Here is a 20,828-nt window from a genome sequence, read left to right on the forward strand (position 1 = left end):
GCCATGAAATTAGAACCTCGGCGCTACTAGGCTACAGTGCTTGCCACCGAGTCATCAAGCTACTTCCTTCTGATTTTTTTTTCTCTGGAGGAGGAGAAGATCTTCTTATTTTCTGTCATCTCCTTCTCCTGATGGAGGAAGAATGATGAATATGCATGGTGGTGTTCTCCTCTACAGCAGAGCATAGAAGCGTGCTGGTTCAGTTTTTGGCACTGCTGACCAAGCACAAAATCTGGATGGAGTTTTCCTAAGTCGATGCAGATATTGTCCTTGATGAGATTTGACGCTTGGACCCCAGCACTGAAAGGTAGCACTGCTAACCACTGTGCCACATTCATTGAAGACCTATGACCTTAGGGCTTTTTCACATGAGGGAATTTGCACAGCTAACTTACATGCGCAAAAAAATGTGACTATTAGAACCAGTGGTTTCCTATGGAAACGTTCAGATGAAAGGAATTTTAGCCACACAGAAATTCGCACCTAAAGAGATAGGACATCAGTGACTGAAATTCAGGCAACTCATATTCCCTTCTGCATGATAAGTTAGGACCTGACCTATCTTTGATTTACAATGTCCAGGAGTTTCCATAGACTACTATGGGAGCTGGACAAAAGAGGAAAGGGCAGAGAATGGTGCCATGCCACTAAACCACAAGCACATTTTAAATGTCCTGCTGTACGCTCCTGTTAGTCCCCATGAGGATGAGAGGACTTTCCGGAGGGGGGTGGGGGGGAGACAGCAAGATTAAGGGAGTCCCCTGGGAACCCCCTTGATCGCTGGGGACTCCCTTCATCTCCGTGGGGCTGGAGGGATTTCCCCACTGTGGGAAGAGAGGGATTTCCCTGCAGAGGAGATGGAGGGATTTCCCTGCAGCAGGGATATCCCTTCAGTTCCCCTGCAGGGAAATCCCTCCATCCCTGCTGAGATGAAGGAAGTCCCCAGCAATAAAGGAAGGCTCAGGACTTGATAGCGGGAAATCATCCATTCACACAATTGTCTTCTGAGTTAGCTGTGATGTTTTTGCGCAGCTAACTCCTGCGTTACTTTCATGCCCAGTGAATGAGCCCTTACCTTTACTTGTGAAACCATTTTTAGCAATTTTTGCTAAACATCATGTCATAATGACTAGAGATGAGCGAGCACCAAAATGCTCGGGTGCTCGTTACTCGGGATGAACTTTTCGCGATGCTCGAGGGTTCGTTTCGAGTAACGAACCCCATTGAAGTCAATGGGCGACCCGAGCATTTTTGTATATCGCCGATGCTCGCTAAGGTTTTCATTTGTGAAAATCGGGGCAATTCAAGAAAGTGATGGGAACGACACAGAAACGGATAGGGCAGGCGAGGGGCTACATGTTGGGCTGCATCTCAAGTTAACAGGTCCCACTATTAAGCCACAATAGCGGCAAGAGTGCCCCCCCCCCACTGTCAGCATAAAGATCGTTCTCCTCTGCCATAGCTGTAACAGCTGTGGCAGAGAAGAACGATGTTAGCCCATTGAATTCAATGAAGCCGGCAATACAGCAGGTTCCACTGAAAGCAATGGGCTGCCGGCGATCGCAGGATGAATTGTCGGGAAGGGCTTAAATATATAAGCCCTTCCCTGCAATTCATCCAGAAATGTGTTACAATAAAAATATATACCGTATATACCGGCGTATAAGACGACCCCCCAACTGTCACCTTATACGCCAGGAATACAGCGGAGCAAAGAATAAAAATCATTACTCACTTCTCCTGGCGTTCTGCGGCGCTGCTGCAGGCTGTCGCTCCCTCCTGGTCCCAGGCAGAGCATTGCTTTCTGGACACAGGGCTTGAAATCCCCGCCTCCAGAAAACACACGTGCCTTCAGCCAATCACAGCCATTCAATGACATCATTGTCATTGGCTGTGATTGGCTGAAGGCACGTGTGTTTTCTGGAGGCGGGGATTTCAAGCCCTGTGTCCAGAAAGCAATGCTCTGCCGGGGACCAGGAGGGAGCGACAGCCTGCAGCAGCGCCGCAGAACGCCAGGAGAAGTGAGTAATGATTTTTATTCTTTGCTCCGCTGTATTCCCGGCGTATAAGGTGACAGTTGGGGGGTCGTCTTATACGCCCCGTCGCCTTATACGCCGGTATATATTTTTATTGTAACACATTTCTGGATGAATTGCAGGGAACGGCTTATATATTTAAGCCCTTCCCGACAATTCATCCCGCGATCGCCGGCAGCCCATTGCTTTCAGTGGAACCTGCTGTATTGCCGGCTCCATTGAATTCAATGGGCAAACATCATTCTTCTCTGCCACAGCTGTTACAGCTGTGGCAGAGAAGAATGATTTGTCTTCTATATGTTCTCAATGGGGTCGGCGCTGCTGCCGCCGGCCCCATTGAGCGCATATAGAGAAGAGAACAGGAATCGCAGATCGCACATAGGTGCGATCTGCAATTTCTATGGCCTAAGAAGGACCGTTGGGGTTCTTGAAGCCTAAAATAACTCCTAACGGTCTCCCTATAGCAGCAGCACTTTCCCTGATTTATGTCAGAAGGCATCTGTGGCGAGCCGCGGGAGGGCAGATTTTAATACTCGGGTGACACCTAATCTCGCCAGCCACTCACTGCAGCGGGGTGGTATAGGGCTTGAACGTTGCAGGGGGAAGTTGTAATGCCTTCCCTGTCTTTCTATTGGCCAGAAAAGCGCGCAAATTTCTCAGGGAAGAAAATGAAAGTGACTCGAACATCGCGTGGTACTCGTCTCGAGTAACGAGCATCTTGAACACCCTAATACTCGAACGAGTATCAAGCTCGGACGAGTATGCTCGCTCATCTCTAATAATGACCCAATCTGATTTTTCAAAAATCAGCCAGGTTTTATCGCTCGCCGATCACAACGGCACTAGTGTTTACATGTGCTTTATGGGTGCTATTTACTTGTAGGAGGAAACATTCTCCAAGCTGTCATTTTATTGATAAAATACTATACCTTATCAGTCAACACATATAGAGATACAGCGATCAATCAACATGAGGTGCAGTGGGGCTGGTCTCTGCTCCCTGGTGTACATAGTGATGTGCAATGTGTACCCCAAGATAAGTCCAAATACACAGGAGGAACCAGTTAAAACTCCTATTTACTTGGTTCTGAGAAATCGCGATCCTAATGATCGTTTGGGGATCACAAGTGTCTCCCATTGACTTCAATGGGAAATATCACATCACATTGTATGCGAGTGCCATGCGATGTCTTTTAATTCCCACTGAAAACAATGGACAAGGTGTTCTGAGGGAATGCCCAAACATAGCTGTGATGCAAGTACAAAAAAATCACTTGTGTGAATGAATCCTTTTAAAAGAATGGATTTCATATTGCTGCGAGTCTTGTGTACATCGCATCGCACAAAACTGGCATGAGAATATCATGCATGTGATTAAGGCCTTACAATGGAAAAGAATCCACAGCAGAAGGGAGTCTTGTTGCTGATTTTTTAATCCGCCGCCCGTTCCCTATTTGTTGCAGAAATGCTGTGGATTTTCACAGCAGAATTCATATATTGCAATAAGTGAATTCTGCAGTAAAAATCCTCACATGGAGTTTGGCGCAGATTTTCTCTATCATGTGTGATTATGCCCGTATTGTCAGTGAATAACAGCATTTTTAATTCGAGATTTTTGACCATTAATGTCAATTGTAGTAATAATCACTGAATGTCATTGTGCATAATGTTTGGGTCCATTGTATCCTATCACTTCCTATCACTTCAAAGCACTAACATTGGTGCATCGATTGTCATTACCCTGCTACAGAATGACGCTGAGACTGACTTAATGCTGGAGTGAACATGACTGAAGAATTTCTGAATGCACTTCTCATCACTGAATTTGGTGCATCAAAGATATCTTCATTTTCAAACAATATGCCCGATCATGCTTCACTGCCGGATGGAGACAATCTGACATGTTGTGATCTCTTACAACCAAATAGCCAACCGACTTGTAACTGCAGAGGCCTTATTGCCATTATTCATTATTTTCGAGGTCTCTAGGGAGTTCAGAGCTCACAGGAGTAACAGTGGTTTCACATCTGCATCGGAATTTCTGGTTTCCTGCTCCTTTAGGTGAGCAAAAAAAGGTAATCCCCGCGGCTGAATGGCTCCGTCTCAGAACAGAACCGAAAAGCGCTGAACGGACCCCATTGACTATAATGGGGTCCGTTTGGTTTCTGCCCAACTTTGGAATGGAAGAAAAACACTGCATGCAACGCTTTTTCTTCTGGTATTTGGACCCGGATCTGCGATGGAAGATTCCAACCCAGATGTGAAACCGGCCTAAAGCATTTCAATTTGGAAGGTGTTGTATATTTAATTTACTGCATCTGGCTTCCATGGTTGACAACTGCATTTCTGGTTTGTGCCTATTTAGGAGAGTATAAGGAGGCTAATTTAGATTTAGCATGGGTGGGGTGTAGTACATCACTGTCAACGTAGACATAAAACATCAAAGAGATACAGTAGTTATGTAGACGTGTGTTTATTGTAAGCTGAAGACAGAGTTCTTCATGGCAAGGATCTGACACCCAGGATGTGAACAAAGGTCTTCGGTGGAGTAATTGTATTATTACAGAAACACAGTATATGCCAAGAGAAGCTGTACAGTTTACAAGGAGTTTTGAAGGGAACAATGTAATCAGTGGTATAAGAGTAACCTAGCAATTGTTTTTGTACATTATTCCCCAGGGTTAATAGGATTCACTTAACTTCTGTACATTATCCTCCAGGGATAATATAGTTCACCTAAAAGATTCATAAAAGTGTCCAAAAGCAGGACAGGCTGGATAGAATCAGTTTGAATGTGAAATGAACAAACGTCATAAAAGACCTTGTGATTTGCAACAAAATGCTACTTATGATGGTTGGACAATTATTATCACTTCTTTGCATTTCTCTATATAAACTATGCAATAATAAAACACTTCGTAAGAGCTTGGAAACATCACTTGAGTGTTTCTTTCTGTGTTCTTCTCCAATGCATCGCACATACAATTAGGCATACCTGATTGATAAGGATACGATACCATTTTAGTATTACCTAAATGGAACAAATTTTCCAACAGTTGTAATGCATATAAGAAATATTCTTATGGCTGAAAATTTTACTAAATAGAACTACAGTAGTGAGTAAAGATGACAAATTTTGCAAGAGGAAATTAGGCTGCTTGTACACAAATGGATTTTTGCTGCAGAATTCGTGGCAGGCGACCGCACCACGGATCCACAGCAAATATCGTCCATAGCATGCTATTGGAAATTGATTCTTCCTGCACACTCGCAGAAACCAGTTGTGGTTTCCACGAGCAGAGAAAAAAATCACAGCATCCTCTATTTTTGCGTGGATTCCGCGTGAACGGCTACCATTGAAGTCAATGGAAGCTGTCCGACTCGAGGCCTGTCCACAATTAATATTGTGGACAGGTTGTGGATTCCACGTCATCACCTAGCAACGGCGTGGGAAAAATAAACATTTGAAAAAAAAAATCTGTACTGCGCATGTCTGACAGAGGCTCGCCGCGACCATCTGCAGTACAGATGAAGAGGAAAAGGGACAGGTACACACGGACACTGGCTGTTGTCAGGGTGAGATTCTGCTGTACCATGTAGCAGAGCTGAGTGGCGCATTGCGCCACCAGAAACACTGGTACTATAATTTCCTACACAACTTAGCAGTCCTGACAGAACACACTAACCTACCACCACCACAGAGATACGGTGGGCTGAAGAACAGGTGGTGATGGCACTGTTGTGGAAGGAGCCAAGCTGTGTTTGCCTTGTGTGGTAATCAAGCTGCTGTGTGTGTGATGTGCCAATAGAAAAACTGCTGCTATAATGTCCTAATAATTACTAGTATCAATATACAACCTTAGCACACTGACCTGCCAAAAAATGGAGGCAAGCTTTCAGTAAGGAAGAGAGGGATTTGAAGAACACCCACTTCCAGAAAGATTTCACAGTGTACAATCAGGCCATGCTCAATTTAAAACCTGCACGCACCTCTGACATACAGCATTACTTTACCACTCTCATATCCTCCCTCTGCCACAGTCCCAGGCAACTATTTAACATGTTCAGCTGCATTCTCCCCCCCCCCCCCCATTAACCTACACACATCTCTCAACCCTGCTGATGACTTTGCCACACACTACAAAGATAAGATTGACAACATTGCTAAAAGCTTCAACCTACAGGGCCCACAACCCCTCTGCACAGGTACTCCATCCCCTTTCCTTTTAACCTGCTTCCCCACCATTACTGAGATCAAGATCTTCACCCTCATCCTGGCCCTAACCCACTGGTTCAACTTCTTGCTGACTACCAGCATCTTCCCTTTGTCTTTCAAATATGCATCCGTCACACCCATCCTGAAAAAAAACATCCTTCGATGCTTTCTCTCTGTCCACTTATTGCCCCACATCACTGCTCCCCTTTGCATCAAAACTCATGGAACAGCATGTCCACCTTGAACTGTTTTCCTACCGCTCCTCCAACTTACTGTTCGACTAACTGCAATCCAGTTTCCAACCCTACCCCTCTACTAAAACTGCTCTAATCAGTGTAGCTAACATTTTGTTTAACACGAAAGCTTCAAAATAGTTCTCTGGGCTTTTCCTCCAAGAGGGATCCCCAAGTAGAGGGTTCATTTCGATGGTGGCTGGACGGGGTCATCTTGATGAGATAACTCAATTACATATTGAACAATATTAATGCACAGTTTCTAATGTATGCCAGTTTGTGGGTGAATGCGGTATTGATGAATTTCCTTGAGATCAGTAGGATTCTTTAATACTGGAACTCCCACTGTATTCAATGCATTTGCTATAAATGTCTGTTGTGAGAGCCCTCTTAAAAGCTCTAAGCTAGTTAGTTGCATTGTTTACTGCATAGTTTACCTAACACTAGGTAAACTTTTGTAAGCCGGTTGTAAACAATTGACTAGGATGATGTTTGACTTTCTGTCACATTTTCAGTTTCCATTGTGATCTCAGCAACAACCCATACAAAGTAATTAAACTAAGTACTTCCCTTCCACTAATATGGACAAACGCCCTCCTCTTATCTTATCTTCCTGACAATGGCGGAGTTGACAAAGTGTTGAAAATGCACTTGGACGACAAAATCAGCTCTTTGAATTTCCTTTGGCCTTGCTTTGTTCTATCTATTTTGGGGTATGATTTAACTTACTTGATTTTCCATAAAAGTTGGAGGGGGCTGGAGAGGTACAGCCACCAAACTTAAACATATTACGAGAGTGAGTCAAAAGTTATCTGGCTATAAAATGTATTTTAATCAACTGTCAGAAAAGACAAATACGTTATTTTTCAACATCATCTCTCTACATTTCATACACTTTGTCCATCCGTCAGCAAACTTTCGTATTTCCTCATTAAAAAATGTTTTAGGCTAAGCTGCGAGTCACGACTGTACAGCTGTCTTCATTTCTTCATAGGATGGGAATCTTCATCCTCTTAGGGCTTCTTTCAGGGGACCAAACAGGTGATAGTCTGATGGGGCAAGATCATGACTATAAGGAAGATGCTTTAACACCTCAAAGCGATCGAAAAAATCAGTTCACATGCACACTTAATATTGTTATCAGTCGTAGACAGGTGTCCGGCTTCTTCTTCACGGCTGACACTTGTGTAGCCTTTCTTGAACTTCTCTATCCATTCATACACACTTCTTCGCGACAAAACACTTTTTCCATACTGTGAACAAAGATAAACATGGGCACATCCTCGGACCACACAAAAACAAATCACTGCACCCTACTCTACTTTCGTACAAGTCAGAAGTGGGGCAGCCATACTTTTCTTGTACCGCAGTCACAAATTAACTGACGTCAGACATTCAGACCTGCACAGCAGTGACTGTGGAGACAGCGACCTACCATGGAAAGTGTTGATAAAGACTGCTGCTAGCAGTCGAAACGTCGCTGTATTATCCGGTTGTGAGGAATAAATATACATCCTCTGGGATGTTTTAAGTATTTGCGCCAGCGAAACCTTGCTGTCCTGAGGTCTTATTTCTACATATGCAATTCGTGGATTTGGATCCAGTCCACTGCGGGGCGAGCAACATTAGTCATTGTATGTGATCTATATAGTGTGCTGCTGTAACCAGATTTCTTAAAGGCTCGTTAAATGGTGATCTACACCATCGATGAGATGTTTACTATACTCATAGTGGCAATTATAAATTGTAACATGACAGCAAATCATTGCATTTTTTTAATCTAGTGATTCCCACATCACATTCTTTTCAGTGACACAGCACTGTTTATGTGAATGGTGAGGTCATTCGCCACAATCTCCGGCATTAGTGCTCATTCACACAAATGTAAATATGTTGCTTATTACTCATATATTTATGTATGCATGTCATATGCACTGAATAGACCTCGTTGTTTTCAATGGGTTCATTCAAAGCAGCGTATTTTTCCCATGATTTTTGGTTGTGTGAAAAAAACGTGTAGCATGTCCTATTTCCTATTTTGGTGTGTATTACACCCATGTTAATGAGCCCTTAGTCCAATGATAATCTATCATGGAATGACCCATCAAAAACAATATGTTTGCAAAAGGTCATGGTCTGGTGTGGTATTTGAAGGACTCGTCTCATAAGGCATTTTTTCATTGACGGATCACTTAAAAGTGAGAAACACCTCTGGATAGTACAGGATGCCATGTTTCTATGTGTGCTCAATGAGAACAATAACTTCCCATGTTTCTTCCAACAGGATGCCGCACCTCCCCAATTTGCTATGGCTGCACGCAGATGGCTGGATGTACAATTGCCTGCGCAGTGGATTGGGCTTAGAGGTCTGGTAGAATGGCCGCCAAGGTTGACAGACCTAACCCTTTTGGACACTTATCTCTGGGGCGATTTAAAGTCCCTTATGTATGCAGAAAAATATGCAATATGGTTCACCTAAAACAGCAAATCTTACAGTGCTGTGAAGAAATACCACCTGCAGTTCTTCAGTGTGTTCACAAAGACTGGATTAAACGTTTAACCATGTGTATTTGGCAGAATGGTGGGCACATTGAACTTGTCATCTACTTGGTGAAAATTTGCACTCACTTAACTCCTTAACAAGTAAACATAGGACAAAACTGACCCTTCCAGTGTGTTTCTGAGTAAATTCTAGCTATACTGATATATCAAATAACCCCCTTCCGATTAAAAAAGTTGAGTTTAAAATGGCCGACAAAAAAGTCTCCTCCAACAAAGAATGCAGTCTCCCTCCCAAGTAATACTTTCACCCATTGGAAGTCAATTTTCTCATTATTACACTAGTTATACAGGTGTGTCCAGACTTTTGTCTCACCGTGTATATAAATTCATTTATTGCACTTACACTCTATTATCTTAATGGAGGATCCATCACATCTGTGATTATATAGGATTGCAGTATTCTTGTTTTTTCACTGCACAATATATACTTGTGATCCTTCGATTTGTTTTGTATTACTTTTAGATGTTTTTATCTTTGCTCTCTTGATTTTGTTCCCTTTTTTCCTTTTGGATATCATGATATATATTTGTAATTATATAGATTTATGTTTAGAAGGGCATATTGTTTCATGTGCTGCTTGTTTGGATGTATGATAGTATGATAAATCTGGTGCATCTACTAGACATGTTCTTCAGCTTACTTTACGTCAATATTTTGTACCAATGTATATGGCGCACGGCACTAATAAACTAGTGTGTTTTATGACTCTGCACCTCTTTTTCTAGACACTTTTTCAAATCTAGTAAAACATTAAAAGTGTCTGAAACATAATAAATCTGTTACACGGCACGGCTTCAGACGAGCGCGGTTTGGTTCCCTTATACAGCCATGATAATCACAGCCGTATAACGGGACAAAACAAAACCACTGATCTCTGTGGAATTTCACCATCTCTTTTCCCGGCTGTCATTTGTACATCTGGGAAGGGATAGGACCTGCCCTATCTTATCCATATGTAGTTAAACTACGTATGGGAATGATCAGGCAGCCGCTATCTTCATGCCTCTTTTTTCAAACTCCTGCGCTCCGGCACGGAGTTTGAACTAACGGTGAAGGGGAAGATCTTCCCCTCGTTCAGGCGCAACCACGCTCTGTGCTGCCGAACATACTTGCACCTATGGCACTGTGAATAAGCCCGGAATATGTTGCGCTTACATTTGTGTGAAACCGCGCATAGGCTGCCTGCACACTTGGGCTCCCGCAGCGGAATCTGGATCTGACCCTGGCCAGCGACGCCTTGTACCTTTCTTCATTATTTGTACTGTGGATAGTATGATCAGCCAGCCGTCGGTCATGCGCAGTACGGATTTTTTTTTAAATGGCTATTTTTCCCGCGCTGTCACTAGACGATGACGCGGGTACCCGTGACCTATCCGGAATGTTATTTGTGGCAGGGTTGTTGGTTGGGCAGCTTCCATTGACTTCAATGGAAGCTATCCGTGCAGAATCCGCACTAAAATAGAACATGCTGCTATTTTTCCTCCGCGAGCAGAAATCGCAATTGATTTCCACTCAGGTGCAGGAAGAAGCACGTACGAGCGGTATTGACTGCGGATCCGCTGTGCATACGCCCGCTGCGGATTCCACTATGCAAATCTGTTCGTGTGCAGGCGGCCTTTCTCATGCCCACATGCACTAACTCCTAAGAAGGTCCAGTGATTAGATTCCTCTGCAACTAATAACCTTCCCTGGTTTACAATTAATAAGTATGGTCAAGATTTAAAAAAAGAAACTAAAAATCAATGTAAAAAAATTAAAAGAGAAATCATAATAATTGAGTGTCATTTTGCGCATGCAAAAACTGAAATATGCGAATGAACCAATTTGCAACCGCCCTAAAAAACATTTCAGCATGTCCCATACTTGTGCTATTTTCATCTTAAAGTCGGATGTGTCAATGTGCGGTAACCTGCGTGTCTGCAAGGTTAATTGCGCGGGTATCGGGTGAGCATTTGTGCACCCCCATAGTGGTGCCTTTGGTGCGCAAATATGCATCAAAATAGAGCATGTTGCGTTTTTTGAAAACAATAGCTTCTATTCGCTGTGCATCGCATGTTTACCTGGGCTGATTTGTCGTATAGTTTTCTGCATGCAGAAACTGAACGACAAAGGGGAAGCAAACGAATTCTCGTTCGCGGTTCATTCGGGGCATTTACACTGAGCAATAATCATTCAGATTCCCACTGGATGGAGGAATGTAAAAGGCCCCTAGGATATGTTCCCAACGGGCAGCTCCACTACGGATTTTCTAAAGAAGAAAATCTGCAGCGCGAAACCCGCATCCAACGGGGCGCTACCTGTCACAGATTTTGGTATAGAAATGCTGTGGATTTGCTGCAGATTTTAGGGTGAAGTCCTCAGAGAAGTTAGCAACAAACACTATCAATTGTCATTTGGATTGCATATGAATCTTCACATGTTGTGTGGATTAGACTTGTTTGAACGTCATCCACTACGTTTCTACTGGAAAGGCTTAATAGGCTTCAGAATATAGGGGCCCTGGAGGCTTTCATTGGCCCAAGCTGCTGTGGTAACCCATTGGCACTTTACAATCATGTCCCAGGGGCAACAGTGGGAGGACATAGTTCGTTAAGGGGTTCTATCCTGAATGATAGTTCACCATCTGCTGCAGGTACATTGGAACTTACTGCACAGGGATGAAGAGGACACTTACGAGACATGTAATGTCTGAGCTCTGCGTTTTATCTCTTCTTCCAAAAATAGTCTGCCGCAGATTACTTTCATAGGAAGTTGCTTCTTCTGTGCCAACCGGTGACCTAATATACCCTTATCTTTTAAAAAAAGAGGTTTTACAGCAGCTGTATTGTATATGTAATAAAATAATGTATCCCTTATTGTTCATTATAAGGAATAATAGCAGTCGTCTTGGCGTTCAATCACCTGAATGCACCCATCTTCCTCCTTGTACTTCTATATGGTCATGCAACTCCTTGGCGACTTCTATATCCTATAATTTACATTACTACTTTATCCCATGTATTTTGATTCATGTATTTTTACGACATGGAAACAGAATTACTAGAACATTTCTGCAGGTTCTGGGAGCGCGTTGTTTCTTATTTCATTCAAGAACATTCCTTTTATGATTTAAGAAGCTGAAGAATGTCTATTGAAAAGCCATTGTTCCCACGTCCCTAGGACACCAGCCAGCGTGTATTGGCAATGAAGGAGAATAATTACTGCTCTAATTTTTATCCTTCATTTATTTCTGCCACTTCATTAATTTGTTAGATGCATAACGTATCTGAATAGACGTTTACACCTTACTATATATATATAGCTTCAATGAGCCAAAAATATATAACATATATGAACATTAGAGATGAGCGAGCATACTCATAAGGGCAATTACTCGAGCGAGTATTGTCCTTATCGAGTACCTGCCCGCTCGGAAGAAAAGATTCGGGTGCCGTCGCTGGTGAGCGGTGAGTTGCGGGAGTGAGCGGGGGGGAGAGAGGGAGAAAGAGATCTCCCCTCCGTTCTCCCCTGCTCTCCCCCGCCGCTCCCCGCTCCCTGCCGGCACCGAATCTTTTCTTCCGAGTGGGCATGTACTCGCTAACGACAATGCTCGCTCGAGTAATTACCCTTAGTGAGTATGCTCGCTCATCTCTAATAAACATCAATTAGAAAGCAACCATTCTATACTGGTTTTTGAGTGAAACCAGTGCTGGGGTTCCAACTCAATCCCCCAATAGTCAACAAATCTTGAACCAATTACCCCCTACAGTCATTCACGATTATGACATTTTATTACATGTTACAATAGTCTTTACCATACAAAGCCCATTTAATATATTCCAACACTAATCAGTTCTCTCCCCTATTCAGTGCTAAATTAATGCACTCATAGAATAGCAAATACCATCCTGCAGTGTAACATTAACACCTACACAGTCAATACCAGCAATTTATACTCCCATTGTGTTCATTTAATGCCACCATTCTGTGCACAATTAAAGGGGTTATACCATGTTTTTCTTTACAACTGCTGGTGAAGACAGAATGGGCCATTGTACCTGCAAAAGAGGTGGAGGACCCAGGGGAAGGTGTGGGGTTCCCTTGGCCTCTGGTTGCAGTGGAATCTACACTCCCTGGTGTGGAGGTGGCTAGAGTCACTTGTCTTAGTTTGCAAATGGCTTTGTTGGCAGGTGGGAGTCATGGTACCTTGTTCCCACGTTTCAAATTGCAGGGACATTAGGCTCTCATGCCAAGGCTCAGGCCATTTAAGGTCGGGCACGGGGCAATGTTTTGTCTCATTGTAAAATCCCCTTGTAAGTGGGATCCAGCAGGTTTGGAGAGGAAGATTCATGTAGTCAGACACTGTGCGATGCTTGAAACTTTTATTAATAAACAGTTCAATTTAGGCCGATCCGGGTGAAATGCATAACCGTAAACAAGTCCCATCTCGAAAATAATAAATGGAATAAGGTCGTTTCTAACTGCAGAATCCTCAGGAATTATAGTCAGTCCACAAAGTCCATAGGACAATAAGTAGCTGTGTTCCTTAGCCACAAAACGTACATTTAGGAGTATCAAAGGAGGCAGTCTCTTAATTCCTGATTTAGTATGTGCCATGAAACGACTCTTGTCCCAAAAGAATCTGCGGGACCGGTTCCTTAAGGGGTGGCCACTGGTGACGTCAACAGAAACAGTTTTAAATAGCCCATTGGGCAGGAACTCCACTCATGTCCCGTAGGAAGGAGCAGCACACATAAACTCACTTCATCTCTACAGCCTTCCTTCATATACGGTTGGGGATTGTATGGTGAGGGGAGAAAAGTGGCTATACCCCGAAATCCCGTCCCACTCTGGGAGGTAGAATCTTGCTTTAGCACTCCTTCACACCGGCATATTTTTCAACAGAATTTTGTAAGCCAAAACCAGAAGTAGAACGTTAACACACCTTTCTCAAGCATAAAATACAGTTACAGTACACAGATACACCTATATATGCACTTGCAAAGACATAGAATATACTCACAAATGTGGTGCTGGCAGCAGACACCGGTCCGGTGGCGCAGCAGTGTCATATGATGGGAGGAGTTTCTCCGTGTATGTGACTCGGAGCATCACTATGTGGAACGCAACATGCGTTCCACCTTCTTTTTCCATTTACCAATTGATACGGGAGCAACGTGCGCTCCATTGGTAAAACATGATGACTTCCTCTCATTAGCATCGGGTCTGTGCGGCTCCACATTTTGTACAAAGACTACTACCCTGTTTCCCCGAAAATAAGACGCGTCTTATATTAATTTTTGCTCCCAAATATGCGCTACGTCTTATTTTCAAGGGGTGTCTTATTTCACCGCAGCAAATCCGTCTGTGGCCGCTAGTCCCTCAATTGGCCAGCTTTGTGGACGAAATTTCTCAGAAATCTCGTCCACATGGGACAGCAAATCTGTCACGGCAAAGCTGGGAGAAGCCGGTGTTGTGGTACGGATTCACCGGCCACAGAAACGGAAAAGCGTGCAGCCAGGTCACTTCAAAACAAGCGGCTGAGTGCCGTAGGTTTTGAAGCAGCGCTTTCCCGGCGGAAATCTCGCTGTTTATCGCTGTGGCCAAACTGCGAGATTTCCGCTGGAAATACGCTCTGTGAGAACCCAGCCTTAAGAATCACACACAGGTTGCCTGACTCACAGACAGAGCCATAAAAAAATAAGGGCTGTAAAGTAACGTACCTGTCTGCAGACAGAAGTTCCTGTACCACTTCTAAGCAGGGATGGTATTGCAGCTTCCGGCCACCAGGGGGAGCTCATCACAGCAGACATGTACAGCAGGAACAGAACGTACAGTATGGACTTTTCCAGCCAGCAAGGGGAGCTCACAACAGCACACTCGTACAGCACAGCAGGGACAGGATAACAGCAGACTGTCTGCAGATCTACCTATACATCTGGAGGTAGGAGACAAGGGGGATGGCAGCAGGGGACAGGCCTCTTGACTTGTCTGCACACTTTACTATGCCTTACTATCGGGGGGTGCCTTATATTTGGGACGTCTGCAAATTTCAGGGGGTGTCTTATTTTCAGGGGGTGCCTTATTTTCGGGGAAACACGGTATATATGTTTTCATTCATAAAAACTCGAACTGTCAAACAAATATCTATGTTAAATATGCAATATGCAATACCGCAGGGAATGAATGAGGTCTTGGAAAAAATCTAATAAGGCAATAAGGATATAACAGATTATTTTTATTTATTTAGCCTTTTATAATGAAATTCATAATCAATTTCAGAGAGTAGTATTTTAATGTATTTACATCATGTAATTAGTTAATGAATTTTATATGTAGATAGGCAAATGATTTTTTATCTATGCAAGATATTATATACCGCCTCAGAACATTAGTACCGCAGGGCATGAATGAGGTCTTGAAAATCTAGGAAGGCAATAAAATCATAATATTAAATTATCTTTATTAATTTAGCATTTTAGATTGAATAATTTATAATTAATTTTAGAGAATAGTATTTTATCGTATTCACACCATGTAATAAATTTATGAATTTTATAAGTAGATAGACAAATGACATTTTATCTATTCAAGATATTTTATTTTATTCCATGAATTAAGGTTGATATGCGTGAGATGTACACTTCTATGATGTTTATTATTAACATCTTTTCATTTCCTTATATATACTGTATATGAGGAGTATTATCAAAAAAGTTTTTATTGCATATTAAACATAAATATTTGTTTGACAGTTCGGGTTTTTATGAATAAAAACATATATAGTAGTCTTTGTACAAAATGTGGAACCGTACGGACCCGATGCGTCGAACGAGATAAGGTCAACATGTTTTACCAATGGAGCGCACGTTGCTCCTGTATGAATTTGTGAATGGAAAAAGAAGGTGGAACGCATGTTGCGTTCCACATAGTGATGCTCCGGGTCACATGCACGGAGAAACTCCTCCCATCATATGACGCTGCTGCGCCACCGGACCGGCGTCTGCTGCCAGCACCACATTTGTGAGTATATTCTATATGTCTTTGTAAGTGTATATATAGGTGTATCTGTGCACTGTAACTGTATTTTATGCTTGAGAAAGGTGTGATAACCACACCGAAACACGTTGCATTAAAACCATTAGTATAACGTATGGACCATTAGGTCTATTACAATCCTTTGACTTCTGGAGTGCGGGGATACTTTTTCTCCTGTTCTGTGAATGAAAAATACTGGTGTGTGAAGGAGCCCTTAGCCTGAAAACCTTCGCTCATGAGAGCCGTTATCTGCACGAGCGTCCACTTCCTCTCCAATGCATCCACATTGTGAAAGAGGATTTTGTCCTTTCTACAACCCTGCGTAGTTAAAACTTACATGAACCATCTCTCTGCATAGAAAGTAGACCCGCTACAGACACAGAGTGGTCAATATGCTCCTCCATTTACATAAAGACCTACTGAAGGACGTTGCCATGGACAGTGATCAAGGAACAAAGCCAGGGGGTTTGCAAACTGTGGAAGAGTGGGGGGTGAGATCTTTTTACTCCTTCATTTTAGACAATTGATGGTATTGGCAAATATTCGCAATTTTTAATATGTGGTGCAAAGGGGCATGAGTTGTCCTCTTAATAAAAAGTATGGGCCAATATTTTAGCAGTGGATATACAGTTCCTAAGCAATGATCCTCTATTTTAAGTGCAGCCTCTGACTCCTGTTGTATTCCAGGGTCACGTGACCCAAAGACAGCGACAATCACACACTTCTGCAGGGCGTCCATCTGTGATCCTCTCAACTGTGCGCCTGCCACTTAGACATAGTGTGACAGCTGGCGACTCTTTTGTACAGCTGAGGCATACACTGCGCCGGCCCTGGAGAAAGGAGCAGGCAGTTTGTGTCTATTCTGCTGTCTTCACGTACCACACCCAATCTGTACAGTACCTATGTGTTTCATAAGTGCAGTGACACCCGCAAAACATGATGAAGCAAAGTCATTGATTTCAAAAAATTGCACTAGAGGGGGTATATTACTTAACACCAGGGGCGTAACTCTAGAGGATGCAGGGGATGCGGTTGCACCCGGGCCCAGGAGCCTTAGGGGGCCCATAAGGCCTCTCTTCTCCATATAGGGAACCCAGTACTATGAGTAAAGCATTATAGTTGGGGCCCTGTTACAAGTTTTGCATCGGGGCCCGGGAGCTTCAAGTTACGCCTCTGCTTAACACACTTGTCTGTTGAAGCCCTAAATTACATGGTCAGTGGGTCCGGCTGAAACTGTGTTCAGCCAACATTAGTCTAATATATATGTCCATCTTAAAGGGAATCCATCGCCTGTCTAAAGCGCCATAAACTAACTTATGGTGCTGTTAGGCGAGGTGACAGCGAGCCGGGTAATATATTTATTATACTCACCAGCTCCCTGGATCCCGCCACAGAATTCCATGTGCTGGACGAAACTCTGACTTTTTCCAGAGTGCTGTGCCCATGCTTTTCCATAGATTTGTGTGAGAGCATGTGTGTGGGACTGTGAAGAGAGCCATATTCTCCAGTGGTGCACAATCGTTGGAGTGTGACAGCGCTGGATGACAGGAGCGAGTGAGTATAAAAAAATATATCACCATGTTCCCTGTCACATCCCCCAACAGCACCATAACGTATGCAGCATGTGCATTTGTGTTGGAGTGATTGCCTGCATGTGTCATTTAGCCATCTGTCCCTGGTGGTTCAGTGATAGTATATTTCCAGGTCTCCCGCTTTCCCATCTATGTAGAGGCTTTTTTGCCCAAAGAGAGGTGTATACAGCTAGGAACCCATTGATCAAGTTTCGCCTGGATGTGCCAGATGGGCCCACATAGTTTGATTAAAGAACCTTGCATTGTTTATGCGCTTAGTAAAACATTTTTATGTAGATATTGTGTATAAGTGCTGAACTACGTGTTTGTTACTGTAATAGTTTAATATGTACTTTCACACTTAGTTCATTTGTTGGATGTGCAAACTTCTATTTTTTTGTTAGTTGGTTTTCCGATAGTGGCTGTCTGTGACTTTTGGATAAGTTGCCCAGGAAAACAAAAAATTCCGGTTGGCAACCCTGTGCTAGAGTGACTCATTCTATAAAAACAGGTATGGGGCTTGGAAAAAAAAAAACTGGATAATTTCCTTTGTTCCTTCTTGAGGCATTTGTTCTTGATCGTATTGCCAAAAAAGAAACCTACAAAAAGGAGTTTACTTGACATAAATTCAAGGCTTTGGACTATAATATATGAAATATATCATAAGGATAGACTGAAATAACCGGCAAAGAACAGTATACTAAAACAGAAATGATATCCACCTCCTATAAATGGGACTAATAAGACCACAACAAGCCCAGCGCTGCTGCAGCCGTTTAGCTAGGCGACTTTTACTTTTCCGTACTGATATTTGGTTTCAGTGTCTCTTGAAACAACATAATAAAAAGTCATTAAACCAATTTTCTACGAATACTTGACCATTTCATCCATCCATCCTAGGGGAGCAGGAACAATGGAGGGCTCTGTTCTGCTCCTCTTAGACTCCCTTGTTGGACGCTGGCTCTCAAGAATGCATTCAATATGAGTATTGTTTCCGCAGCAGGTGATACCATCACCTACTCTCCAGATCTGCTCTTTGATTTCTTACGTTTTCTAGCCCACTTTAGTATTACACTCAGAAGCTTTGTTTGATGGTTTTAAGTATGCTTCAGTATTTTCTCATATTTAGCAAGTGCAGATTTGCACACAATTTGTACCATTTTCCATCTTTAGGAACAGTAAAACGGTGGGACAGGTGCTGACCATGACCCCTCTTGGCTAACCACACATATTTTTTGCCAATTTGAACAACTGCCAAACGACGTGAAAAGTTCCAAATTTTAGCCGCGTGCAAAAATTGCAACTTTTAAATGCCAAAAGATTGAACAAAATCAATGGATATATTTCCTCAGTGTGTGGTTCCTAATGTTCGTTCATGACCCCATCAGGAGCTGTAGCCTTAAAGTAGAATTTTATTGCCTACTGTTTGGTTGTCTTCATGGATGTAATAAAAATGATAAAGTGTGTTGGCCTTCAGCTGAGTCGATATTTCTCCTCCTGGGGCACCTAACAGCATTTTAAGTTACTTATTATTTCATATGAATCATTCTAGGCTTCCCTTATCTAGTCCTCATGTTAGGGTACATGCACACAGGTGCTAAAAACGTTGCACCTGAGATTCCATCTGTGTGCTATCCAATGTGCTGCATGCGGCACATTGACATGTACTATTCTTGTCTGAAAATCAGACAAGAATGGGATACGCAACAATGTTTTTTTTTTACTCAGACTATTCTTCCGAGTAAAAGAAATTCCCGTGTGCATACACTCATTTAATTAAATAGGTGTTATTTCCATCCGATTCTCGGCCCAAAAATCTAACAGAAAAAAAGCCTATGTACATTTGGCCTTACCAAAGTGTTATTACACAGTTTAAGAAATAAATATAATATTTTGGGGATCTAATAAAATTTCTAATAAAAAGGATATCCTGTTTCTGTGGCCCAACTCAAGAATGGAATTGGGGTGATGTCACGGCATCAGCCCCGGCCCATGTGACTCACTCATCAGCACATGTTCACTGTCACTTTGGAGCAGGGCACTGACAGGGGCACTTTTCTGAATGTTTATGGGCAGATTGATTGGCTGGAGAGGGGAGTGGTACAGTCCAGCCAGCCAATCACCATTAGTTTGTGTATTTATTCCAGGTCCTCCTCACATAGGACGCCGGTTATACTCCTCGTAGCGCTTAAAAAACATCAACTCGGTAATGACATGCTCAACCAGGAGATCGCCTCCGATGGAACAACGAAAATTTTGAATACTGACATTGTGGTAAATATTTCCTCTAGACCATTAACTAAGCGATGCGAAATATGTTGGCACTATATAAATAAAGATGATTTTTATTATAATTAACTAAAGTTGAAATTTCAGTGTTGTCAAAAGGTTTATCTTTTTGCCCAAGTTTGAAAACCAATTGGTTTGAATTGGATCTTCACATACATGGTTTTTGTAGGAATATATGCTTGAGAAGCTATTTTGATGACAAAACACCAGAGACTATTGTGCAGACTCGCCCCCGTGAGGGCTTTTTCTTGGTTGGGACTGGTCTCCGTGACAGATGTAATTTCCAACCACCGGCAACAAAGGTTTGCAATGATATATGTAGGTTAAGATCCAATGTGTTGAGGACACATGGCTCCATGCAATATAATCTGAGCAGACTGGAAAATAAGGTATTAAGAACCTAGTCGAAAGCTAGCACGATAGTGGTTAAACCTGCTGACAAGGGTGGCGCCATTGTAGTGACGGATGCCACCCTTTACAGCAGAGAGGTATATAGACAACTCAATGAGGTAGAAGTCTATGAGAAATTAGGTAATAACTAGAGATGAGCGAACACCAAAATGTTCGGGTGTTCGTTATTCGGAACGAACTTCCCGCGATGCTCGAGGGTTCGTTTCGAACAACGAACCCCATTGAAGTCAATGGGCGACCAGAGCATTTTTGTATTTCGCCGATGCTCGCTAAGGTTTTCATGTGTGAAAATCTGGGCAATTCAAGAAAGTGATGGGAACGACACAGCAACGGATAGGGCAGGCGAGGGGCTACATGTTGGGCTGCATCTCAAGTTCACAGGTCCCACTATTAAGCCACAATACCGGCAAGAGTGGGCCCCCCCCCCTCCCAACAACTTTTACTTCTGAAAAGCCCTCATTAGCATGGCATACCTTTGCTAAGCACCACACT

This window comes from Eleutherodactylus coqui, chromosome 4 (assembly GCF_035609145.1).
Source record: "Eleutherodactylus coqui strain aEleCoq1 chromosome 4, aEleCoq1.hap1, whole genome shotgun sequence".
Classification (NCBI taxonomy): Eukaryota; Metazoa; Chordata; class Amphibia; order Anura; family Eleutherodactylidae; genus Eleutherodactylus; species Eleutherodactylus coqui.